The sequence below is a fragment of the Tursiops truncatus genome, chromosome 5 (genome assembly GCF_011762595.2).
Source record: "Tursiops truncatus isolate mTurTru1 chromosome 5, mTurTru1.mat.Y, whole genome shotgun sequence".
Classification (NCBI taxonomy): domain Eukaryota; kingdom Metazoa; phylum Chordata; class Mammalia; order Artiodactyla; family Delphinidae; genus Tursiops; species Tursiops truncatus.
This window is the reverse complement of record NC_047038.1, coordinates 58,983,652-59,003,801: the sequence shown is the minus strand read 5'-3', so window position 1 is coordinate 59,003,801 and position 20,150 is coordinate 58,983,652. Positions and strand designations below refer to the sequence as shown.

General features: G+C 36.8%; 1 long non-coding RNA gene across 1 annotated transcript in view; it reads right to left on the bottom strand.

The window, feature by feature from the left end:
• LOC141278687 (uncharacterized) overlaps window positions 1-17,907 on the bottom strand; it is an 80,393-nt gene extending 62,486 nt beyond the window's left edge. The window contains exons 1-2 of the long non-coding RNA XR_012331728.1: window positions 17,764-17,907; window positions 16,316-16,458 (exon numbers count right to left, since the gene is read on the bottom strand). This is a non-coding gene — a long non-coding RNA (uncharacterized lncRNA). The remainder of the gene's footprint in view (window positions 1-16,315; window positions 16,459-17,763) is intronic.
• Between the last annotated feature and the right edge of the window lie 2,243 nt (window positions 17,908-20,150).

Sequence of the window (20,150 nt, the reverse complement as noted above, 5' to 3'; positions counted from 1 at the left end):
AATTCATAACTATTCATGGAAAGTGAATATACATAAATATATAAATGAATATATTCACTTTAAATCTAGAACCAAGAATTATAGCTCTACTACCTGCTATTAACTTGTCTGCTTGTGCAGATTTAATTCCAGACAACACTTCAGCTTCCAGAATTTTGTAAGTTACCAGAGCATAGGAAGTTATAAGGGAGCCACTTTTATCCTGAGTACAAGACTCTTGAGTAAGCATTGTTAAATATGCAAAGTGAGTCAGAGCATCAGATAAATCAGGTCAAAATTTGGAATATCCAAATGTTAAAATTCCCCAAATTTGGAATCCCCAAACCTGGGAGAAAGGTGATAGCCAATTTCAGGTTTCAAAAGCCTCTTCATATTCTAGGGGCCAAAGCAGAAATTTGGAGAATTATCATGTAAATCAGCGGTTTTTCCTACTCCGCAAAAACTAGAATCCACTGTATAATATTGTACTTGTCCCCAAATTGTCTAAATTTTTTCACTGTTAGTAGTCGATTATATCTGCAAAGTGAGTTACCGTCTAGATTGTAACATTCTGTGGCCTGTAGCTGACAACAGATGCCCTCAGTTAAGCAATATTGCAATTTGCCTAATGGGCCTCTTTGCTACTGTGAAGCAAAGAAATGTCACAAAGCTAAAGTGTCAATTTTGCATTTTTCTCTAATTTCTGAGGCTACCAAAAAGTTTCTAAATTTGAATAATTATAGATTCCCCTGAGGAAAACATCTCTCTAGGTTTTTGTTTGTGTGTTTGTTTGTAAACGACTAGAGAAAATAAGAGTCCCTAAATCTTTGAGAGATCCTGTATCATAAATATTGGACTCTTCACAAGAAAAAGGAAACAAGATTCATATCCTAGAGGAAGAGAAAAAAAGAAGGAAGGAAAGAAGGAAGGGAAGGAGGGAGGGAGGAAGAAAAAAATGCAGAACATAGATCAATTACAGAGAAAAACTTTGTAGACAATAGTACTGAAGTCAGAAGAAAAGAATTGCAGAATTAGAAACTATATGAATTAATGGAACTACAAATTATTTACTTCTCTAAAATCTTGTACAAATCTATATAAGGGTCATCTTTATCAAATTTCTCTTTCTTCTTTATTGGAAGTATGGGAGTATTACAGAATGAGTGCCCTTTTAAAAAGTATCCTTTGTTTTTCTAAATTTTTTATTACTGATTTTATTATTTTTAATTGAACCCCTAACAAAGGATATTGTTTTACATATGGCCATGACTTATCCTTTTGGTAAATGGTTTTTACTGATTCTATATCTCAAATGAAATCAGTATCATTATTCCTTAGGGCCCAAATGATACACATCAATTGGTTTCAGCTCAGGGTGCTCTTCCAGCACGGATGACTACCACTCTCTCCAGATCCTTTTCTTTCAGCAGGCATATGGTAACTAAGTAAAATGCCTTTTCTTAAGATGCTCCACTGTTGGGCCTTCAAAATACAGAAAATGGTAGCCCTTCTAACAGCAGGTCTCTCCCCAGTAGATTTACAGGAGAATCAGATGCATGTTCCTCAGTCCGGGTATCAATCTGTATGGGAACCAAGGAGGACCCAGTAGATTTACAGGAGAATCAGAGGAAAGTAATGATGCATGTTCCTCAGTCTGGGTACCAATCTGTATGGGAACCAAGGAGGAAAAGGAACAAGAATGAAAAGGAACATGACTAACAACGTGACAGCTGCATTGGTCCTTTCTTCACCAAATGGAAAGTGAGAAATTCCTGAGAAAACTTCATATTAAGCAGAACCAGTATCACCAGTTCCCACCTATGATACCTTAAATCTGTTTCCTTTTAGTAGTTTGCCAATTATTCCCTAGCCTTCTGGGCTTCCCTGATTCCCTTGCTCCTGCATCCTTCAGCGTCTCTTTCTACAATCCGTCTTCCAATATTCTGGTTTCTTGTAAAAATGGCATTCATTCTCCATTCTTCCTTTATTCCCTTCGTAGGTTGGCCAGAGCAGGGATTATTCTATTTGCTTTAGGAAAGAGTTCTGAGCAGCCAACCCAGCAATCTTTGATGTGTTCCTTGTCTTTCTCTAGATTATCGCAAAACTGAGTAGTTGCTGCTAAAATCTGAGTACCAGTGTGCCTTTGCCATCCTACCACATTTTCCTTAACTTGGTTTTGGAGAGTCTGCATGAAAGCCAAGTTAAAGGTGGCTAGGGTTAGTGGGCTATTTTGATCTGATCTTGGATCCACGCCAATAAATTTTGTGAAAGCCTCAACAAACTACTAATGGAAATCAGCTGAGAATAGACCCATTTTTCTGGGTATAATGCTACAACTTCTTCCAGTTCATAACAATAAGACTTCAAGTACTGCTTTTAGCCACCCCTTTCACTGGGTCTCTAACACCTTCAGATCTTCCATACTTGTGTGGGTGACAGATAATCGTCTTCCCCTGGTCACAATAACTCCTTGATGTGGTGATCTTTGGAACCCCAAAGTTCTTGCTCTATAAAAAGAGCAAAATTGGCTGATTGCAGACTTCCATAAGGTAGCCAGTATACATCTCCACATGTGGGGCAGTAAACTGAAAAAAGGCTTTGGAGTAATTCAAACTTCTGGGGCACAAGGGAAAGAAGGCTTTAAGTGAGTAACATCAGCTGATAAGGAAGGCATGGGAATGACTCAGGAGTCCTTGGGTAGCTTTTCAACAGCATCATCTTTGTTGGTGGTCCAAATAGGAAGGGCTTTTTCAGACAAGAAAAATGTAAATTATATGGCACTTTGGCTTCCACTCCTGTGTTGACATTCATCTGATTAACATCTGGTTTGTTTGCCTTTTTTTCAAGTGACTAGTGCTGCTATTCTTCATCCTGTTGCCTTTATAGGGGACAGTTGTTTATCCAAGTTCACAATTTCTTCCTGATCAGGTCTCCTTATCACATTTGCTCTCCTAGCTATCTGGTGTAGGTATGATAAGGAGGTGGAATCTGGGCTAAGCCAGTGGGTAATCACATCTGTGTCCTCAAACAGAACAAATTATCAGCTAACAAAGTTGTGTCCTCATCACTCTTTTTAGGAAATGCCTTAATGAAGGGAACCATCTATCTAAAAGGTCATCACTTCCCCCTTCTCTAGAATCATTCTGAGGCCATGAGGGATAAAGACAAACAAAGAAGAGGGAGCTGATAGAGCAGAGAAAGGAGGAGAAGCCTTCTGTGAAAAGGAAGGTGTCTTTAATTCTTGCATTTCCTCTTCCATTCCTCTCAATATTTTCTTCTAGCTATCCAAATTATTTTTACTTTTATTTTCTTGGAATGATATTCTAAAATACCAGTAATTCATTTGTTTGAGATGAGGGCTGTATTAATTTTCTAGGGATGCCATAATGAAATACCACAGACTGTGTGGCTTAAACAACATCACTTCCCCATTGCCAGAATTGTTGGAGAAATTAATTTAAAACAAAATATCCCCCCAAGGCTGAAAATTTCTCCACAAAGTGAAAGAGAAAATTTTAAAAATGTATGATTGGGTAAGCATTAGCCCAGAATGTGATGCTATCACAGGCAATCTACTAAAAGGATTGCAAGTGGAAAGATACCTCACCCTTTTATATAGTCAACCAGTATAACCCATCACATACATCTTCTCAAGATAAACAATAACTAGTCCTCAACTAAGATGACGTGACAGCACTATTTATCACAGAATTAATTCTAAATTCATTTGGTAATTAGGGTGACAATCTGTGTTAGTTAACTGGCTTTATCCAAAGGAAAAATAAAATTCTCATGTCCTTATGGCAAGAAGTAGTTTTACAACTTAGAGTGAGGCACACCACCCAGGTGATGCTGTCCACAGGGAGTTTGGATAGCGGTGCTATCTTCCTTATGACTACCTTTCAGAGAGATGGTTCTGGGGTCTCTGAAAAAGATATTTCTGGGTTTTAGATCATATGCACCTAGTAATACTAGTAAATATTTACTTATACAATGAATAGTTCTTTACTACTACTTTACTAGACAATATAGTAGGCACTGATTCATCATTATCATCTTCATCATCATCATCTTATAATTTCTGAGCAGAAGGTACATTTTGTGGCTTTCCCTCATGCCTGGAATCTTTTGTGGCTTTGCATCTATGGGAATGATAATAAATACACTATTACTCTCATTATAAAGATGAAGAAACAGGAACACTCTTTAAATTATTTACCCAATATCACAGACCAGTTCTTGATAGGGTAGAGCTGATAATTTTTCTAGGTCTAAGACACAGACATCATTGGGATATACATATTTTGTTCACAGATTTTTTCTGTGTATAGATTTTCATGTGGTATTAAAACTCACTCATGCCTTGACATACTTAAAGTGATGAAAGGGAAGAACCTACAACCAAGACTACTCTACCTGGCAAGGATCTCATTCAGATTTGATGGAGAAATCAAAAGCTTTACAGACAAGTAAAAGCTAAGAGAATTCAGCATCACCAAACCAGCTCTACAACGAATGCTAAAGGACCATCTCTAAGTGGGAAACACAACAGAAGAAAAGGACCTACGAAAACAAATCCAAAACAATTAAGAAAATGGTCATAAGAACATACATAGTGATAATTATCTTAAACGTGAATGGATTAACTACTCCAACCAGAACACACAGGCTTGCTGAGTGGATACAAAAACAAGACCCATATATATGCTGTCTACAAGAGACCAACTTCAGACCTAGGGACACATATAGACTGAAAGTGAGGGGATGGAAAAAGATATTCCATGCAAATGGAAATCAAAAGAAAACTGGAGTAGCAATACTCATATCAGATAAAATAGACTTTAAAATAAAGAATGTTACAAGAGACAAGGAAGGACACTACATAATGATCAAGGGATCGATCCAAGAAGAAGATATAACAGTTATAAATATATATGCACCCAACATAGGAGCACCTCAATATATAAGGCAACTGCTAACAGATATAAAAGAGGAAATCGACAGTAGCACAATAATAGTGGGGACTTTAACACCTCACTTACACCAATGGACAGATCATCCAAAATAAAAATAAATAAGGAAAGAGAAGTTTACACGACACAATAGACCAGGTAGATTTAATTGATATTTATAGGACATTCCATCCAAAAACAACAGATTACACTTTCTTCTCAAGTACGCATGGAACATTCTCCAGGATAGATCACATACTGGGTCACAAATCAAGCCTCAGTAAATTTAAGAAAATTGAAATCAAATCAAACCATCTTTTCTGACCCCAACCCTATGAGATTAGAAATGAATTACTGGGGAAAAAAATGTAAAAAACAGAAACATATGGAGGCTAAACAATACATTACTAAATAACCAAGATATCACTGAAGAAATCAAAGAAGAAATCAAAAAATACCTAGAGACAAATGACAATGAAAACACGATGATCCAAAACCTATGAGATGCAGCAAAAGCAGTTCTAAGAGGGAAGTTTATAGCTATACAAGCCTACCTCAAGAAACAAGAAAAATCTCAAATAAACAATCTAACCTTACACCTAAAGGAACTAGAGAAAGAAGAACAAACAAAACCCAAAGTTAGCAGAAGGAAAGAAATCATAAAGATCAGATCAGAAATCAATGAAACAGAAACAAAGAAAACAAGAGCAAAGATCAATAAAACTAAAAGCTGGTTCTTTGATAAGATAAAAAAATTGATAAACCATTAGCCAGACTCATCCAGAAAGAGAGGGAGAGGACTCAAATCAATAAAATTAGAAATGAAAAAGGAGAAGTTACAACAGATACCACAGAAATACAGAGTATCCTATGAGACTACTGCAAGCAACTCTATGCCAATAAAATGGACAACCTGGAAGAAATGGACAAATTCTTAGAAAGGTATAACCTTCCAAGACTGAACCAGGAAGAAGTAGAAGATATGAACAGACCAATCACAAGTAATGAAATTGAAACTGTGATTTAAAATCTTCCAACAAACAAAAGTCCAGGACCAGATGGCTTCATGGATGAATTCTATCAAACATTTAGAGAAGAGCTAACACCCATCCTTCTCAAACTCTTCCAAAAAAATTGCAGAGGAAGGAACACGCCCAAACTCATTCTATGAGGCCACCATCACCCTGATACCAAAACCAGACAAAGATGTCACAAAAAAAGAAAATTACAGACCCATATCACTGATGAATATACATGCAAAAATCCTCAACAAAATACTAGCAAACAGAATCCAACAACACATTAAAAGGATCATACACCATGATCAAGCGGGATTTATCCCAGGGATGCAAGGATTCTTCAATATACACAAATCAATCAATGTGATACACCATACTAACAAACTGAAGAAGAAAAACCATATGATCATCTCAATAGATGAATAAAAAGCTTTTGACAAAATTCAACACCCATTTATGATAAAACTCTTCAGAAAGTGGGCATAGAGGGAACCTACCTCAAAATAATAAAGGCCATATATGACAAAACCACAGCAAACATCGTTCTCAATGGTGAAAAACTGAAAGCATTTCCTCTAAGATCAGGAACAAGGCAAGGATGTCCACTCTCACCACTATTATTCAACATAGTTTTGGAAGTCCTAACCACGACAATCAGAGAAGGAAAAGAAATAAAAGGAATACTAACTGGAAAAGAAGAAGTAAAACTGTCACTGTTTGCAGATGACATGACATTATACATAGAGAATCCTAAAAATGCCACCAGAAAATTACTAGAACTAATCAATGAATTTGGTAAAGTGGCAGGATACAAAATTAATGCACAGAAATCTCTGGCATTCCTACACACTAATGCTGAAAAATCCGAAAGAGAAATTAAGGAAACACTCCCATTTATTACTGCAACAAAAAGAATAAAATACCTAGGAATAAACCTACCTAGGGAGACAAAAGACCTGTATGCAGAAAACTATAAGACACTGATGAAAGAAATTAAAGATGATACCAACAGATGGAGAGATATACCATGTTCTTGGATTGGAAGAATCAATATTGTGAAAATGACTATACTACCCAAAGCAATCTACAGATTCAATGCAACCCCTATCAAATTACCAATGGCATTTTTTACAGAACTAGAACAAAACATCTTAAAATTTGTATGGAGACACAAAATACCCCGAATAGCCCAAACAGTCTTGAGGGAAAAAAACAGAGTGCGAGGAATCAGACTCCCTGACTTCATACTATACTACAAAGCTACAGTAATCAGGACAATATGGTTCTGACATAAAAACAGAAATATAGATCAATGAACAAGATAGAAATCCCAGAGATAAACCCACGCACCTACCATCAACTAACCTATGACAAAGGAGGCAAGGATATACAATGGAGAAAAGACAGTCTCTTCAATAAGTGGTGCTGGGAAAACTGGACAGCTATATGTAAAAGAATGAAATTAGAACACTCCTTAACACCATACACAAAAATGATCTCAAAATGGATTAGAGACCTAAATGTAAGACTGGATACTATAAAACTCTTACAGCAAAACATAGGAAGAATACTCTTTGACATAAATCACAGCAAGATCTTTTTTGATCCACCTCCTACAGTAATGGAAATAAAAACAAAAATAAACAAATGGGACCTAATGAAACTTCAAAGCTTTTGCACAGCAAAGGAAACCATAAACAAGATGAAAAGACAACCCTCAGGATAGGAGAAAATATTTGCAAAAGCATCATTGGATAAAGGATTAATCTCCAAAATATGCAAACAGCTCATGTAGCTCAATATAAAGAAACAAACAACCCAATCCAAAAATGGGCAGAAGACCTAAATAGACATTTCTCCAAAGAAGACATACAGATGGCCAAGAAACACATGAAACCTGCTCGACATCACTAATTATTAGAGAAATGCAAATCCAAACTACAATGAGGTATCACCTCACACCAGTTAGATAGAGCATCATCAGAAAATCTACAAACAACAAATGCTGGAGAGGGTGAGGAGAAAAGGGAACCCTCTTGCACTGTTGGTGGGAATGTAAATTGATACAGCCACTATGGAGAACAGTACGGAGGTTCCTTAAAAAACTATAAATAGAATTACCATATGATTCAGCAATCCACTACTGGGCATATACCCAGAGAAAACCGTAATTCAAAAAGACACATGCACCCCAATGTTCATTGCAGTACTACTTACAATAGCCAGGTCATGGAAGCAACCTAAATGCCCATCGACAGTTGAATGGATAAAGAAGATGTGGTATATATATACAATGTAATATCACTCAGACATAAAAAGGAACAAAATTGGGTCATTTGTTGAGACGTGGATGGATCTAGAGACTGCTATACACAGTGAAGTAAGCCAGAAAGAGAAAAGCAAATATCATATATTAATGCATGTATGTGGAGCCCAGAAAAATTATACAGATAAACCGGTTTTCAGGGCAGAAATTGAGACACCGATGTAGAGAACAAACGTATGGACGCCAAGGGGAGAACGACACGGGGTGGTGAAGATGGTGGTGTGATGAATTGGGTGATTAGGATTGACATGTATACACTGATGTGCATAAAATTGATGCCTAATAAGAACCTACTTATAAAAAAGTAAATAAAGTTAAATTAAAAATTAAAAATAAAAACTCATTCATGCCAAAAAATTAACTTTTCCAAGTATTTTATTTGAGCAACTCTCATTTCTTACTTTAACTTCAAGGATTTGATAGAACATTTTCTCTTACTAAAAAAATTTTAAAGGGAAAAACAACACACAAATTAGAAAATATTTTTCAATAATTGAAACTTCTTCCTTCTTATTGCCCTAAATTCTGAGATAGATGAGTCCCTCTCTGGGCTTGCTCTTTAGAAGTTTCCACAAGTTACAGCCCTCAAATTATTTGAGTACATCAGCATCTTTTTATTTTTTTAACATCTTTATTGGAGTATAATTGTTTTACAATGGTGTGTTAGTTTCTGCTGTATAACAAAGTGAATCAGCTGTACATATACATATATCCCCATATCTCCTCCCTCTTGTGTCTCCCTCCCACCCTCCCTATCCCACCCCTCCAGGTGGTCACAACGCACCGACCTGATCTCCCTGTGCTATGCAGCTCCTTCCCACTAGCTAGCTATTTCACATTTGGTAGTGTATATATGTCCATGCCACTCTCTCACTTCATCCCAGCTTACCCTTCTCACTCCCCGTGTCCTCAATTCCATTCTCTATGTCTGCGTCTTTTTTCCTGTGCTGCCCCTACGTTCTTCAGAACAATATTTTTTTTAATTCCATATATATGTGTGAGCATACGGTATGCGTTTTTCTCTTTCTGACTTACTTCATTCTGTATGACAGTTCTTTCTGACTTACCTCACTCTGTATGACAGTCTCTAAGTACATCCACCTCACTACAAATAACTCAATTTCGTTTCTTTTTATGGCTGAGGAATATTCCATTGTATATATGTGCCACATCTTCTCAGTACCTTTTCTTTCAGGATTTGGTGCTCAGTGCTGAAAAAGGACCTCTCTAGTGACTAAAATACTTTATGCTCCAGAGAAGCCCTTCCTCACAAGTTTCACCCTATGTTCCCAAAACAGGGACAATTGCATCTGAAGGTTATGAAGGTTGTGGATTGCACTCCTTCTAATGTGTGTCTAAGCAGTGTCAGAAAAGGACACTGCTTTTCAAAGAGTTCTACTTAAAAGGAAAATACAAATTTGAGATCTGATTTACAGCTTTGTAATTATAGTTAACCATACTGTATTACATAGTTGAAAGTTGCTAAGTGACTAGGTCGTAAATGTTCTTACAAGGGAGAAATGATAATTATGTGATCTTATGGAGAAGTCAGCTAATTCTGCAGTGGTAATCATGTGGCAATATATATATTCTACCAAATCAACACATTGTACACTTTCAATTTATGCAATGTTACATTTCAATTATATCCAAGGGGAAAAAAAAGAGAAAAATATCCCAAAGGATAAATAGACAAAAAAGGAAGAAAGAAAGAAAAAGATACCCATGATGTACTGTAGGTTTTGGATTAGTTGCACCTGGTCACTATTAAATATTTTTAATATTAAATAATTTATACAACCACTATATTTATATATCTATAGGGCTTGTGTGCATAAATGATTACTTTTTTTTTTAACTTTGGCACATTGACCATTAGAATTGTGAATGGTTTTATTCTTATAATATGTAATGACATAATTTATGTTTTAAAAAATTAAATTAAATTTTCAACTCAATTATCATATTTAATTTTAATAATTTGTTATAATGTATACTTTGTTTTAACTTAGATAATCTTAGTGTTTTAGAGGAAAATAGTTATACATAAAAATACTTTCATTTTCATATTAATTTAATTTACATTGTTGAAAATGTTTTCAAATTTTGTTTGTTTGAATACAATTGCATTTCAGTGAGAAGAACACTTAGTATGAAATCTACCCTCTTAACAAATTGTGAAATGTGTAATATAGTATTACTAATAAGAAAAAATTGAAATTATAATGGAGTAATCATAGTTCAGGCATACAGAAATGAAGTCAGGTAGCCATTGAAGTTCTGGTCTCAGACACATCCCTGCAACGCTGAGAACATGAATTTTCTCTTAACTATATCAAACTCAAGGACACCACCAGCTGTTTCAAAACAATATCTGCTGGCAGATGCTAGCTGCAACCTTGTAGTTTCAAAGTTTTCCCCCTCTTCACAACTACATAATCATTTCAAATCCCTACCAATTCTTGCTTAACAAGTGCCCTTACTTCTTGCCAGCTCCAATCGTAATTCTTGACAATTTATGTAACCTTGTGTTCTTTTGCCTTTACAAGCTTCCCCTATTACGTAGTCCAGTGGAACACAATTCAAGAGCTTCTTGAATCTGTGTCTCGTAAGCTGCAGTCCTAACAAACCTCAAATAAACGCCTTTTTATTTCAACCAGGTCTCTGTTCTTGGAATTCTTGGTTAACATTAACTATAAGCATTATGTACATCAGCCCTTTAGAAATTTTTCATCTAGCATACTGAAATTTTGTACCTTTTCAACCATCATTTCCCCATTTCTTTCACCCTGCAGCCTCTGACAATCACAATTCTACTTACTGTTTCTATCAGTTTGACTATTTTAGATACCTCATATTATTGGAATCACACAGAATTTGTCCTTCTCTGACTAGCTCACTTCATTTAGCACAAGTCTGCCAGGTTCCCCTTTAAATTCTATGGATAGTTGGGACCAAGTATGAGAGAAGTATGACATTTACATGTATCATATTTAAGTGTTCTATTTACATTCTAAAATTTGGAAACAATAAAAGTAAATTGAATTGTATCAAATATAACCCTTAAAATACATAACCAGAAAATTACAAATTTTCATGACGTAATTAATAATTCAAGCCAAAGAAAGTTATCTTTACCAAATCTCTAACTTCAAGGCATCAGAAAATTCCTGCAACTTCATATTTTTCTCAAAGAGATTATTTAAAGAATTATTGCAAAAGCAATTAAAGTGAGAAAGATAATCTTTCATATTATATTCATAACTCAGAACTAGTGATTGCAATTGTGGCCTATTAGTTAGAAGACACAGAATATCATATTCATTAAATTGACAAATTGGTTAAGAAAGATGGAAGCTGAAACTTTGCTATGTTCATTGTTCCTAATTACTCAGTGTTTATACAAAAGGGGATTAACATCTGAAAACCAAGGAAGCCTCTGCTGGTATTCTTTATATTAGTTTTGGATTATTTCAATGGAAGGGTAAGTTTTGAGAAATGGGAAACAGCATGATTAACTAAGTCCCAGCTGAAGGGCATGGTTATTGGAAAACCTAATTTGCACGGCAGGAAAAAAACTGTAAAAATTCCTCATATTACCATTCGCTGGTATAGTCTTGGGTCTCATTCAAGTCCTATGTTGCTTTTATTGTTGAGTCACTTTTGTCCAGAGCCTATGTGCTGTGGCAATTATTTTACCAATTGTTTTAATTCACACCCATTTTCTATTTTTGAGTTATGATCATCTGATCTTGGCTGCTCGGGAACTACTGCCTTCAGTGTATGAATAGATTTATAACTACAGAATTGTTAAAAAGAAAACACTTTTAAGTTGTGATATTCAGGAGAATTAACAAACAAATCTAATCACTGTGTGATCTGATGTGCATTTTTTTATGTTGTTTAAATATTTGAGTTATTAAATTCATCTCTGAGTTAACATATGTGTTCTTATAGGCTTAGTAAGATTCTGGCTTTTAAATGAGTAACTTTGCTTCTTCGGTGCTTAAGATTTATGATAAACACGCTCCAGAAAGTGGGCATAGAGGGAACCTACCTCAACAAAGTAAAGACCATATATGACAAACCCACAGCAAACATCATTCTCAATGGTGAAAAACTGAAAGCATTTCCTCTAAGATCAGGAACAAGACAAGGCTGTCCACTCTCACCACTATTATTCAAAATAGTTTTGGAAGTCCTAGCCATGGCAATCAGAAAAGAAAAAGAAATAAAAGGAATACAAATTGGAAAAGAAGTAAAACTATCACTGTTGGCAGATGATATGGTACTATACATAGAACATCCTAAAGATGCGACCAGAAAACTACTAGAGCTGGTCGATGAACTTGGTAAAGTGGCAGAATACAAAATTAATGCACAGAAATCTCTTGCATTGCTACACACTAAAAACAAAAGATCAGAAAGAGAAATTAATGAAACACTCCCATTTACCACTGCAACAAAAAGAATAAAATACCTAGGAATAAAGCTACCTAAGGAGGTGAAACTCCTGTACTCAGAAAACTATAAGACACTGATGAAAGAAATCAAAGATAACACAAACAGATGGAGAGATATGCCATGTTCTTGGATTAGAAGAATCAATACTGTGAAAATGACCATACTACCCAAAGCAATCTACAGATTCAATGCAATCCCTAACAAATTACCAATGGCATTTTTCACAGAACTAGAACAAAAAATTTTACAATTTGTATGGAAACACAAAAGACCCTGAATAGCCAAAGCAATCTTGAGAAAGAAAAATGGAGCTGGAGGAATCAGCTGACTTCAGACTCTACTGTAATGCTACAGTAATCAAGACAGTATGGTAATGGCACAAAAACAGAGATATAGATTGATGGAACAGGATAGAAAGTCCAGAGATAAACCCATGCACCTATGATCACCTAATCTATGACAAAGGAGGCAAAAATATACAACAGAGACAAGATAGTCTCTTCAATAAGCAGTTCTGGGAAAACTGGACAGCTACATGTAAAAGAATAAAATTAAAACGCTCCCTAACACCATACACAAAAATAAACTCAAAATGGATTAAAGACCTAAATGTAAGACTGGACACTATAAAATTCTTAGAGGAAAACATAGGCAGAACACTTTTTGACCTAAATCACAGCAAGATCTTTTTTGACCCACCTCCTAAAGTAATGAAAATAAAAACAAAAATAAACAAATGAGACCTAATTAAACTTAAAAGCTTTTGCACAGCAAAGAAAATCATAAAACCATAAATGAGATGAAAAGGCAACCCTCAGAATGGGAGAAAATATTTGTAAACAAAACAACTGACAAGGGATTAATCTACAAAATATACAAACTCATGCAGCTCAATATCAAAAAACAAACAATCCAATCAAAAAATGGGCAGAAGACCTAAATAGACATTTCTCCAAAGAAGACATACAGATGGCAAAGAGGCACATGAAAGGATGCTCAACATCACTAATTTTTAGAGAAATGCAGATCAAAACTACAATGAGGTATCAGCTAACACCAGTCAGAATGGCCATCATCAAAAAATCTTACAAACAATAAATGCTGGAGAGGGTGTGGAGAAAAGGGAACCCTCTTGCACTCTTGGTGGGAATGTAAATTGATACAGACACCATGGAGAACAGCATGGAGGTTCCTTAAAAACCTAAAAACAAAACTACCATATGACCCAGCAATCTCACTACTGGGCATATACCCTGAGAAAACCATAATTGAAAAAGAGTCACGTACCACAATGTTCATTGCCACACTATTTACAATACCCAGGACATGGAAACAACCTAAATGTTCATCGACAGATGAATGGATAAAGAAGATGTGGTACATATATACAATGGAATATTACTCAGCCATAAAAAGGAACGAAATTGGATCTTTTGCAGAGATGTGGATGGACCTAGAGTCTGTCATACAGAATGAAGTAAGTCAGAAAGAGAAAAACAAGTACCATATGTTAACGCATATATGTGGAATCTAGAAAAATGGTACAGATGAACCTATTTGCAGGTCAGGAATACAGACGCAGATGTAGAGAATGGATGTGTGGACATGGCGGGGGAGTGGGATGAATTGGGAGGTTGAGCTTGATGTATGTGCACTGACATGTTTAAAACTGATAGCTAGTGGGAACCTGATGTATAGAGCAGGGAACTCAACTTGGTGCTCTGTGGTGACCTAGATGGGTGGAATGGGGGCCGGGAAGGAGGTCTAAGAGGGAGGGTATCTATGTATACATATAGCTGATTCACTTTAGTGTACAGCACAAATTAACACAACATTGTAAAGCAAAAATACCCCAATTAAAAAAAAAGATGTTTGAAAAAAGTTAGCTATATTAAATTGCAATTATAGATTGAAAGGCTAAACTAATTTAAGGAATTAGTATGTAAATGGGGTCAAATATTTAAGGGAATTTATCAATTAATTGAATATTAGTCAATACACATTTTAAAATGTGATTTCATTTTATATGCAAATCACTTAAATATATTATTGATATACAGAAGTTATAGGTTGAAATAAAGGGGACAAAGAAGTAGAGTTTTCAAATTTGTAAACTTTTTGCATATAGAATTGATAAAATAAGAATAAAGATCTCTCTTTACATTAAAACTCCACTGCACATAGTTATTAATATATGTAATCATTATGTCAGGAAAGTTACTAACATATGAGTTGTACTAGACAATTTTTTCCCTTCCATTAAAAAGCATTCTGTCTTTTCTTCAGCATAGGTTTTTTGTTATTTTCTCCTACGTTAGACAGGTTCTTTGTGTTTTGTGATGGATATTTGGGAGAATGGGTAGAGGGAGACAAAAATGGAGAGGTGAAATAAAATAGAAGATGAGAAAAACATTCAGGCCAGTGCTATGGGGTAAACTTTTGATGGATTATGAAAGAGCATTATACAGAAGCATCTGTGAGATATGACAAAAGTAGATTTTAAAGAAAGTAAAGTTTATTTTTAAATTTTGCTGCATTCTCTTTAGAATATTTGGCAACACATGTCTAAAAAGTTAAATTAAATTTATTTTTTATTTGTCGGATTTTTTTGATTACATAATTGCTGAGGGCTTGGACCATGTCAATCACATAATAGACTACAATAAAATATTTTAGGATACATCAGAACATCAATCTGGTTTCATAGAGTTGGGGATCTGGATCTGAAGAAAGATTAAAATAGCATAAGGTAAAGTTTGTTACTTAAGGTGTATGTTAACTCATGCAACTCTGGGTTATGTTAAAGAATTGGGGGTCCTTTCATCTTCTGTACCAAGACCCAGAATATTTCATTTTCTGTCTATATGTAAGAATATTGATCCTCCTATTGATATCCTAGGCCATACTCTTTTAGTTGCACAATATTTAATTGCCTTTTCTTCATTAACTTCCACATAAAAAGTAAAGTTGGACTGAATATTTATTTCAAACATATGCCTGTGGGAATGTGGCTAGTACAGAAGTAAAGGTAGCTCATTAGACTACCCAAATGAAAAAGTAGTCAACTGCTAGTCTGTATAAGACTACATATTCTATTTGTTACATGAGAGGTACAACATGATGTGAAGAAGCTATATGGACATAGATCCAAACATCAAAGACAGCAACACACAAAGGCATCATTCACAAGCATGACATAGAAAACTTCTTGAGCATTTCAAACAATGAGACTAGAAGCATATTTATTGCTATTTTTTTGTGATTTCTACCAACATGTTGTATTTGATATTAGCAATCATCCTGCATTTTATCAGATTTGTACTGATAATTTGGTAATAATTGTGAGCAGAGAGAGTTCCTTGCACGTGTTAAATCAATTCCAAAGGAGTAGGGCACTATGCAGCCAGTTACCAATCCCAGGGAAGGATTTGAATTACATGGGAGAATAGCAAAATCATCACAGTACCAGCCACCAGGAAACGAAGTCCAAGCGCTTCTGCCCACTGCATCGTGGTATCAGTCACCAAGAAAAACACAACACAGTCAAGCAATAGATGGAATAATGCTTTACTTACATAAAGAAGAGACAGATCAGGGTCAGCTCCAATAGTGCGCTTTGGTCCCCCAGGGACAACCAGTCTCTCCCAGTGGCTGACGCAGGACAATTTGCCTACACACACCCTTCTTGTGCCTCAGTAGAAAGGACCCTGTCTCCTCTCTGCAAAAGACAGATATAACAGTGGGGTTGACCAGATGCCATATGACATACAAGCTTCTAGCTTCAAACGGCATTAATTGAGCCTGAAACAGGAAAGATAACCCCATCCAAAGTGATAAGCCTGGCTCAGGGCATGTGGGCTCTTTATCTCTTGTAAAGTAAGTGTTCCAAGCCCAAGGCCCATTTTCGAGCAGCCATTTGTGGTAGATAGACTGCATGCACAAGACTGCCTTTCCCAGTTATATTACTGTGTCTTTAAAAAGTCCACATTGATATAATTGACACATAAATTCTAAATAATTCAAATATGGCTTACTATTTCTTCCCCTGAAAAAAAAATAATGAAATATTGCCATTTGCAGCAACAATGGATGGACCTAGAGATTATCATATTAAATGAATTAATGAATAATTAAATATCATATGATATCACTTATATTTGGAATATAAAAAACGATACAAGTGAATTTATTTACAAATTAGAAACAGACTCACAGACATAGAAAGCAAACTTATAGTTACCAAAGGGGTAAGAGAGGAGGAGGGATAAATTAGGAGTTTGGGATTAACAGATACACACTAATATATATAAAATAGATAAACAACAGGGACCTACTGTATAGCACAGGGAACTATACTCAATATCTTATAATAACCTATAATTTAAAAGAATCTGAAAAAAATGTATATATATGACTGAATCACTTTACTGTACACCAGAAACTAACACAACACTGTAAATCAACTATATTTAAATTAAAACAAACAAACAAACAAATAGGATCACTAAAAAAAAAAGAAAAGAAAATGAGAAGTCCTTGCTCCCGTCATTATATCGTTACTCATCAGAAAAAATATATGTAGTTTTGGAAACGCCCACACAATATAAATATATATGAATGGCTAAAATTGAGAAATAGCTTAAGTCATTTGTTATTATTCAGTAGGATTAGTGTACATTTTCAATTTATGTTTGTTTTGTTTCTATGTAGTATTATAATATAAAAAAACAATTACCAGCAAAAACAGAACATAGAATATTTGTTTGCTGTAAATCTGAGAGACAAATGTTAAACAAGCTAGATTCAAAAACAAGTAATTCAAAAGTGAAAATATCAAGTAACGAAAAGCATTTAATCATTTGTAATCAGATAAAAATCCAGGTTGCCATAATGACAGATTAGAAAAAAACAATTGTAAACAAACCTACAAACATATAGTGTGTGTGTGCAACAATATAGGCTAGATCACCAGAGCAAGAGAATGAAAAATAGAGTGATCAACAAGATACGCACACACACACACCTGGTAGCAGTTTGGTTTAGGGTTGTATGCCAAATTGAAGCTTTCAGGAACTCAAGAACTTTTCATCTGTTTGTTCTATCATCTCTAGGGTCTGCCTTTGTCCAGTGATTAAAGACGGCTCATCATTACTTTAACATTCCAACCTGCAGATTGGGGAAAGAAGAATTGTATGCTTCTTTCTTTTTAAAACTGGGCCCCCAAGTTTCAAACATCATTTGTGCTTATAACCCATTGGCCAGAACCTTGTCATATGGCCACACTTATTTCAAGAGAGGTTGGGGAATGAACAGTTTAGTTAGTCAGCCATGTGTCACTTAAATCTTTAGTTACTATTGAAGAAAGCAATAGAGGACTTTGGGAGGGCAATTAGCTGCCTGCGTATCTCTCTATATAATGGTCCCTCTTGCATGTTTTTACTTGGAGTGTTATATGGACACTATTTTTCTAAAGCATTAATCAATAAACCAAGAACCATTAAGAAGTTATACACTTGGACGAGGGGAAGATGGCGGAAGAGTAAGACGCGGAGATCACCTTCCTCCCCACAGATACACCAGAAATACATCTACACGTGGAACAACTCCTACAGAACACCTACTGAACACTGGCAGAAGACCTCAGACCTCCCAAAAGGCAAGAAACTCCCCACGTACCTGGGTAGGGCAAAAGAAAAAAGAATAAACAGAGACAAAAGGGAGGGACCTGCACCAGTGGGAGGGAGCTGTGAAGGAGGAAAGGTTTCCATAGGAAGCCCCTTCATGGGCAGAGACTGTGGGAGGCAGAGGGGCAAAGCTTCGGAGCCGCGGAGGAGAGCACAGCAACAGGGGTGCGGAGGGCAAAGTGGAGAGATTCCCACATAGAGGATCAGGGCAGACCGGCACTCAACAGCCCGAGAGGCTTGTCTGCTCACCCGCCGGGCGGGGTGGGGCTGGGAGTTGAGACTCGGGCTTCGGTCGGAGTGCAGGGAGAGGACTGGGGTTGGCGGCGTGAACACAGCCTGCAGGGGGTTAGTGCACCATGGCTGGCCGGGAGGGAGTCCGGGGAAAAGTGTGGACCTGCCGAAGAGGCAAGAGACTTTTTCTTACCTTTTTGTTCCTGGTGCGCGAGGAGAGGGGATTAAGAATGCTGCTTAAAGGAGCCCCAGAGACGGGCGCGAGCCGCGGCTAAAAGCGCGGACCCCAGACACAGGCATGAGATGCTAAGGCTGCTGCTGCCGCCACCAAGAACCCTGTGTGTGAGCACAGGTCACTATCCACACCCCTCTTCTGGGGAGGCTGTGCAGCCCGCCACTGCCAGGGTCCCAGGATCCAGGGACAACTTACCCGGAAGAACGCACGGCACGTCTCAGGCTGGTGCAACGTCACCGGGCTCTGCCGCAGGCCCGCCCACACTCCATCCCCCTCCCTCCCCACGGCCTGAGTGAGCCAGAGCCCCCGAATCAGTGGCTCCTTTAACCCTGTCCTGTCTGAGCGAAGAACAGACGCCCTCCGGCGACCTACATGCAGAGGCGGGGCCAAGTCCAAAGCTGAGACCCTAGGAGCTGTGAGAACAAAGAAGAGAAAGGGAAATCTCTCCCAGCAGCCTCAGAAGCAGCGGATTAAAGCTCCACAATCAACTTGATATACCCTGCATCTGTGGAATACCTGAATAGACAACCAATCATCCCAAATTAAGGAAGTGGACTTTAGGAGCAAGATCTATGATTTTTCCCCTTTTCCTCTTTTTGTGAGTGTGTATGTGTATGCTTCTGTGTGAGATTTTGTCTGTATAGCTTTGCTTATACCATTTGTCCTAGGGTTCTATCCGTCCGGTGTTTTTTTGTTTGTTTTTAATTTTTTTCTTAATAATTATTTTTTATTTTAATAACTTTATTTTATTTTACTTTATCTTCTTTCTTTTTCTTTTTTCCTTCCTTCCCTCCCTCCTTCCTTCCTTCCTCACTCCCTCCCTCCTTTCTTTCTTTCTTTCTTCCTTTCTTTTTTCTACTTCTACTAATTCTTTCTTTCTACTTTTTCTCCCTTTATTCTGAGCCATGTGAATGAAAGGCTCTTGGTGCTCCAGCCAGGAGGCAGTGCTGTGCCTCTGAGGTGGGAGAGCCAACTTCAGGACACTGATCCACAAGAGACCTCCCAGCTCCACATATTATCAAATGGCAAAAATCTCCCAGAGATTTCCATCTCAACACCAGCACCCAGCTTGACTCAACGACCAGCAAGCTACAGTGCTGGACACCCTATGCTAAACAACTAGCAAAACAGGAATACAACCCCACCCATTAGCAGAGAGGCTGCCTAAAATCATAATAAGTCCACAGACGTGGACCTGCCCACCAGAAAGACAGAATCCAGCCTCATCCACCAGAACACTGGCACTAGTCCCCTCCACCA